Source organism: Mus caroli, chromosome 2 (assembly GCF_900094665.2).
Source record: "Mus caroli chromosome 2, CAROLI_EIJ_v1.1, whole genome shotgun sequence".
Lineage (NCBI taxonomy): Eukaryota > Metazoa > Chordata > Mammalia > Rodentia > Muridae > Mus > Mus caroli.
The window spans coordinates 14,224,718-14,232,854 of NC_034571.1; positions in this window are offsets into that span (position 1 = coordinate 14,224,718).

Genomic DNA, 8,137 nt, shown 5'->3' on the forward strand with positions numbered 1-8,137 from the left:
TTAGAAATGGGAACAAAACACCCATGGAAGGAGTTACAGAGACAAAATTTGGAGCTATGACGAAAGGATGGACCATCTAGTGATTGCCATATGCAGGGATCCATCCCATAATCAGCTTCCAAACGCTGACACCATTGCATACACTAGCAAGATTTTGCTGAAAGGACACAGATATAGCTGTCTCTTGTGAGACGATGCCGGGGCCTAGCAAACACAGAAGTGGATGATCACAGTTAGCTATAGGATGGATCACACGGACCCCAACGGAGGAGCTAGAGAAATCAACCAAGGAGCTAAAGACATCTGCAACCCTGTAGGTGCAACAACATGATGAACTAACCAGTACCCCGGAGCTCTTGTCTCTAGCTGCATATGTATCAAAAGATGGCCCAACTGCAAAGTCGGCCATCACTGCAAAGAGAGGCCCATTGGACTTGCAAACTTTATATGCCCCAGTACAGGGGAACCGCAGGGCCAAAAAGGGGAAGTGGGTGGGTAGGGGATTGGGGGGGTGGGTATGGGGGACTTTTGGGATAGCATTGAAAATGTAAACGAGGAAAATACCTAATAAAAAAAATAAATTAAAAAAAAAAGACTGGAATTTTAAAGGCTTTGGGACTTTAGAAATATGGAATGTTTTTATATTGTGATACTGGTATTTATGTGAGATCTTAGGAATAAACAAGAGAGGAGAGATTATGGTTTCATAGTAATGTGCTAATGTATCAATTTCGCAAGAGTCAACTGTCCTGGAAAGGAAAAACTCTGCTGAGAAAACGTCTCCATCAGATTACCTGTAGGACATTTTCTTCAAACCAGGCAGGGTTTCTTGGCTATCCTGGAACTTGATTGGTCGACCGGGCTGGCCTCCGACTCAAAGAGATCTGCCTGCCTCTGCCTCTTGAGGGCTGGGATTAATGACATTTTTTCCTGATTGATGTGGAGGGGCTCCTTCCAACTATGGAGTAAAATAACTAAACTATGGGAAGCAAGCCAGTAAGCACCACGCCTCAATGACCTCTACTTCAGTTCTGTGTCCCAGTTCCTGCCTTAAGTTTTGGCTCTGACTTCCCTTCAGCTGTAAGCTGAATAGCTCTTTCCTACCCCTCCCCCAAAGGGATGGGGTTCAGGCAGCAAGAGTGAGGAAAGGCACTGGCTGCCAAGCCTGACAACCTGAGTCCAATCCCTAAGATTCACACGGAGAAAGAAGAGAACCAACTTCTAAAAATTGTCCTCTGGCCTCCACAATTGTTCTGTGGTACACATGTAGCACACACACAACAATGAAGAAATAACTTTTTAAATTAAAAAAGGACAGAAATGGGGTGTTCTGTCTACAGCAACCACAGTGAATGACTCAAGAAGTAACCCAACAGATTTTATCACTGGGCCCTGAAGACTAATGGCCAAATAAATAAATAAATAAATAAATAATAAATTTTAAAAAATGACAGGGCAGTATTCTAAATGGATGTCCATTTCTAAGCTCATTTTAAAAGTTTTATAAGTTGCTAACTGATTGAAATTAGATATCTCCCAGGCCTGGCCCACACTCCTTTCTTCTAACAAGATTATCCAAATAATGTCAAATTAATCCAAACAGTCACCCTAGAAATGCCAAGTAGATACAGCTAACCTTATGCAAGAAAGACAGCTCTCTGCATTTTGAGAGAGGTATCACTCAACAAAACGAAACCACCAGGAAAGAAAGCTGATGTCATAAGCAAAGAACTACACCTGGCTCAGACTGAGTGACAGCCACAAAATTAACCCGGCTTAAGATGTTTTCTGAAAACATAAATCCCCAAGTTGTCAGGGTGAGGTTCGCCATAAAAACCACAGCATAGCCAGACACACAACACTGTCTAGTAATTAAATTGACTACCTGTCACCAGAAAGGACTTTTATTCACTCCGAATGTGTCCCATCTATGAACTTGCCAGGCAGCCTCAAGCATAAGACAAGAGCTTTCAATGACTAGGTAAACACTCGATGCCAGCCATTTAGTTGCGTAACTATAATTCTAAGCGATGAAAAACAAACTCATCTCCACTGTTTTGAAAGCATGTAGCCACACACCTTCCTGAGTTTAAAATGTGCATGTTTCTTGGTAAACTCAAAATGCCAAAATATGCCATGATCAAATAGGAATAGTATCAGTGATATTTGACAGCAGATAAGGATCCTACAAGATAAGGTTTTATGTATTTTGTACGGTTTATGCATACAGCCAAAAGCAAGGTAGTCACATGAAGTTTACCTCAACCAAAGTGGCTAGGGTTTGTTTGATGCTGCTGAGGATGGAGATAGCTCTTCATCTCTGAATATTTCCAGTCCTTTAGTTTCAAGGAAGATGCTTGAACTCTGCTGTGCTCAGATACTGTGTGTGTGTGTGTGTGTGTGTGTGTGTGTGTGTGTATGCATGTACATGCTCACATGTGTGTCCATGTACATGTGGATACATATATGTGAGCATGCATGTGAAGGTCAGAGGTCTGGCACTGTGAACTAAGATCACACTTGCTAAGTATATGCTCTACCACCCAGCTACACCTCCTGCTTCTGGACCTGCCATATCAAATCATTTGGCCAAAATCTTCATCATTGTCATAGTCATCATTGTCATCATCATCATCTTCTCTGTTGGTGTTCCTTTAACCCATTTTGTTAAACAAACAGAACTGAGCATTCTTCAAAAACCCAGGACATTATTCAAAATGTCCCCCATAGCCTTATCCATTACTACATGTCCAAAGCCTTATGGCTAAGGAAGCACACAGCAGCACCTTCTATCATATGCAGTTTGCTGGGATGTGATTGTGTTTTCTCACGTTCCAAGTTAGCAGCTGTGATGAATCTCAGACTTCCAAACTAGAAGTATGAGGAGGATACATTGGCATGGATTCTGCTTTTTAAAATATATATATATATATATATATATATATATATATATATATATATATAGCGTGTTTAATTTTGCTCTTCGACTTGTGAAGAGAGGAATGGTTCTTTCTCTTCTGGTGAATTTTATCAGCTGGTTTCTCTGCAGCATGGCAGTCAGCCCTGGCTGTACATCAGAATCCCTGTGAGGTTGTTTAAACATTCAGAAGCCCAAGGCCTCACTGCCAGAAATTCTGAGTCTGTAGTTGGCATTTGTATATTTAAGAGCTCTGCAGGTAATTTTGATGGGCAGCCAGAGTGGAAAATGCTGTTCTACAATATGTCTACAGGCATTTTTTTTCCCTGTGGGGATTGGGTGCAAAGACAAAATCACTCCTAAGTTTTGCAAGTGGCAATTCAATATTGACCCATATATTTCTGTCACAAGAGTAAGACATTATTATGGTTTGACTATGAAATGTCCCCCATAGGCTCTTGTTCTGATTGTTTGGTTCCTAGATGGTGGTATTGTTTTAAATGAAATAGAGATTGGGAAGTTTGGGTGCAGGGAGTAGGTTGCTGAGGACAGCTCCTCTCTAAACCTCTATACCAGGTCTCCAGTACCTCTCTCTGTGTCTCCCTCTCCTTCTCCCTCTCTCTTCCTCTCTTCCTCTCTTCTTCTCTCCTTTCTTTTTCTCCCTCTCCCTTCCCCCTCTCTCCATTTATATCCTTCCCCTGCTTTGTCTTGATCTCTCTCTGTTTAGCAGTTACCATGATTGTTAACATGTTTAACAGTCCCTCCACCATGATGTTCTGCCCAACTTTGTGGGACAAGCAAACCAGGGCCTCAACACTCTGAAACCAGGACCCAAACTACCTGTTTCCTTCTCCTTTAAGTTGTTTCTGTCTGACATTTGGCCACACAAACAATAAAGCAACCAATACAGATAGAAAAATTATGATCTTGTAGGGTTGATGCTGGTGCTAAGGTCCTGTTCCCCAATTGGCTCTTGATCTGTCAGTAAAGATGCCACGGACCAATTGCTGGGCAGAAAGATAGGTCAGGCTTCCAGAGCAGCAGGCTAGCTGGCAGACAAAAGAGAGAGAGGAAAGAGAGTTCACCATACTTTGGAGAGAAAAAAATCCAACCATCTCTGTGAGATCTCGGGCAGAGTTACCACAGGCCTCCTCTACAAGTGGGAGGTTGGGGTGTTGAGCTAGGACTGAAGGTGACTGAGCAACTGAAATTGAGTACATATTTAGGGTGCTGGGCTGGGAGTTCTGGGAAGGGCAAGCTAGGCAAGGTAGATTAGAGGCACTCAGCAGTTGAGTCAATGAGGCAAGTTGAAATTGAACAACTGTGTGTGTCTGTGTTTTTCATCTGTGGATCCCATATTCTCGGGGCAGGAGCTGGTAGTGTGGCCTGTTCCCAGAGCTTAGGCAGGATAGCAAAAGCTACACACAACATGATCTCATTGCTCTATAGAAGCCACTCTCCCACTAGCCCTCTGAACATCAGCTTCTCGTGCCTCATCACTGTCTGCTGCCTGATGTGACCAAGTCCTTCAGCCTACTGGGCCACCCTGTTCCCCAAGATCTGAATAAAATGAATTTAAGCTCCACTGTAAGGGAAAGCTCAAGGAGTTTCATACATCTTTGAGATGTGCTCAAAGCAGAAATCAGCGAGTGCTATCATTTCCTCTAAACTCTTGGGTCTGATGAGGATATTTATTGGATTCTTCTCTGCTCTTTGGTTAAACCCCAGCACACATGGCCTCCTTTGTCCCATGAGTCTTCAAAGCTTTAACTGCCATATTCCCTGGATTACAAAATACATTAAGAAACCTGGTGTAGGGTTAGGTAACACAGGTGAGTAAGCAAGCATTACAGAGCTAAGCATTCTAGGACTTTGTTCTATAAGAGTCCCTTGGCCCTTCCCATTCCAAAAGCCTTTCCACCTCTCTTTCTATGAGAGGCTTGTCTAGTCTCCTAGCCACTTCCCTTCAGCTGGCAGCTGCAGCCACCAGTAACTACTGTTTACTTCATGCAGGGGAAACATAAGAGTCAGCTTTCCCTTACTGTAACAAATACCTGAGAGACTCAGCTTAAAAGGGGGAGATGTTAGCTTTTGGGTCATGGCTATGGAGGTTTGGCCTGGTGGTCACTCGGTATGATTGGCTTTGCACTCTGAGTCTTTGGCATTCCAGTTTCAGACTAGATCAGTGATCTGGCTCTCCTTCTATATCACTGACCCCAAGATGTTCACTTTATTTACTAATGTCAGGATTGGTGTCAAATTAAATGTGAGCAGAACTTTATATGGCAACGAACTTTTCAAATTGATAATCATGGGGTCAGTAAGTTGGCTCAGCAAATTAAGGCACTGCAAAGACTAAAGACATGAGTTCAGCCCTAGATCCCATATATTGGAGAGAACCAACTCTCGCCTGCAAGTTGTTCTCTGACCTCTGCATGTGTGCCACAGCATGCTCCATCCACAGCATACACACACACATAAATAAATAAATAAATAAATAAATAAATAAATAAATAAATAGTAAATACTAATTTAATTTAAACAAACACAAAAGGTTAAAAGAAACACACAATTCAATCTTTGGGCCTGCAGGATGGCGCAGCCAGTCAAGTGCTTGCTGCAGAAACCTGGCAATGTGAGTTCAATCCCAGCAGCGCACACAAAGATGAAGAGAACCAGCCCCATAGGGTCGCCCTCTGACTCCACAAGTGCAGCATGGCGTGGGCACACAAGCACAAATCATGAGCACACCCACATAAAACAGTAAGAAATCATAAACATGCTATACATATGCACACACCCGTGAATGTGTGTACCCACATGCCCACACACACTAAATTCACACACACCCATGAATGTGTGTACCCACATGCCCACACACACTAAATTCACACACACCCATGAATGTGTGTACCCACATGCCCACACACCCATGAATGTGTGTACCTACATGCCCACACACACTACATTCACACACACCCATGAATGTGTGTACCTACATGCCCACACACACTACATTCAGAAGTCTTAAGGTTGTCCTCTAGCCTTCTGGGTCTCAGACCTGCTTGCACTTGACTGCTCCCCATCTTCTGCTTCCTTCTATTGAAATGGAAATGTCCCATTCTTGCCCATCCCATGTCTAGGAAGTTGACAGCATGGTTTGAGTTTGTGACCTCACAGCTGGGGGGAATGTATCTTGAATCCTAGATGAAACTTTGCATTTTAACCTTAGGCTGATGTGGAAGCAGGTGAGCATCCCAGGGACAGTGGAGTAAAATGACTATGTTTTCCTCTGCACAAAGAACACACACATAGATGGAGAGTTTGAATGTCCCCACAGAAACTCACCCTGAAATTAACTTCCATTGTGAGGGATCAAGAGGTGATAACCACATGGATCTGGGAGAAGTGATAGGAACTATGAAGATGGTACAATGCATGACAGCTTGAGTTTGGATCCTTAGTACCCACAAAAGCTGGTGTTTTGCATCTGTGCTCACAGTCTGTGGGGCAGAAACAGACAGGTTCCTGGACTTTAATGGTCAGCCAGCCAGGTGAGTAGCATATTCAGTGATGAGATCCTGTCTTCAAAGATAAAATGGAAAATGCTAGAGGAAGACAAATACCACAAACCTCTGGCCTTTGCATGTGCATGTATGGGTAATCACACTCACACGCATGTATACGCACACACACACTATACATACATACATACATACATACATACATACATACATACATACATACATATATACATACATACATACATACATACATATTTACACATACCATGCATGTATATAAGTACATATACTCACCATGCATGCAAATACATGTACCCATACATGCACACACTATGCATGCATGTGTACACATACATATACTCACCATTCATGCACGTATATGTACTCATACATACACACCCAGTGCATGTATGTATACACACACATTTATACCATGCTTGCATGTGTATGTACCCATACATATATGCATACAAATGTACATCCGCATACATATATACACACCAACATAGACACAAAGAAAGAAAAGGAAATACTAAGGAGTCAGGTTTGGTAGCATGTACCAGACATTCCAACACTAAAGCAGATCCCAGATTGGAAGCCAGGCTGGGCCACACAATGAGATGTTGTCTTCAAAATCAAAACAAGTATTAAATAAAAGCAGTCAGCTCATAGGCTTACTCAGGTCCTGCTAGTGGATTTGCTGGTCACCTTGTGAGTGGCTCTGTCTGATGATTTAAACACCCTCTAACACAGTGATAGCCTGCACCACCCCAAGCTTTAGTATGTTCCCGCAGTATGAGGGACATACATAAATTGCAATTGTTTTATTTAAAAAGCCTGGGACCTGGGAGAGGAGTGTGTATTGCATAGTGTATGGTCTGTTTTCAGTCCACATACATTTCAGAAACACATGTAAGTAAATAATGGGCAAGAGCTTGAAAAGAATCAGTTTGATTCACCTTCTAATTTTCCTTTCAGCTTCATAAGTTACATATTAAAATATTGAAAACATTTTTATAAATAACAGTATCATTGGTAAATACTTATGTGGGGCAGCTTATCTAGCTCCCTAAGATTATTTAAAAATTCCCTCTAGTCTAGGAATGGCTTCTAGGAAAACACAAGCTCCTGTGTTTTCAGAGGGTTGTACTTGAATCAAGTTTGCATGTTTGTTTAAAGTAATTGGATGAGGAGATAGCTCAGTTGGTAATGTGCTTGCCACAAAGCATGAGGGCATAAGCTCAATCTCCAGAAGCTAGGGTGGCAGAGCCCACACTAAATACCAGACCAAGCTAAGAGGCAAGGATTAAGAGGAAGAATACTGGGGTTTCCTGCCCTGCAAGCCAGGCTAGCTGAACAGGCAAGTCCCAGGTTTAATGAAGAATGATGTCTCAAAAACTAAGATGAAGAACAATTGAAGAGGACATCTGATTTCAACCTCTGATCTCTCCCCACACCTACACACACATGCACAGGCATCTACCCACACATACAAGTACACATGTGCACATAATAATAATAATATCAGATCAATATAGCACCTCAGGATGCTGAGGTGGGAGAGTCGTGAGTTTACAGTTAGCCTTTGGAACATAGGGAAAGACCATTTCAGGGAGGGGAGGGGAGGGGAAGGATGCTGAGGTGGGAGAGTCGTGAGTTTACAGTTAGCCTTTGGAACATAGGGAAAGACCATTTC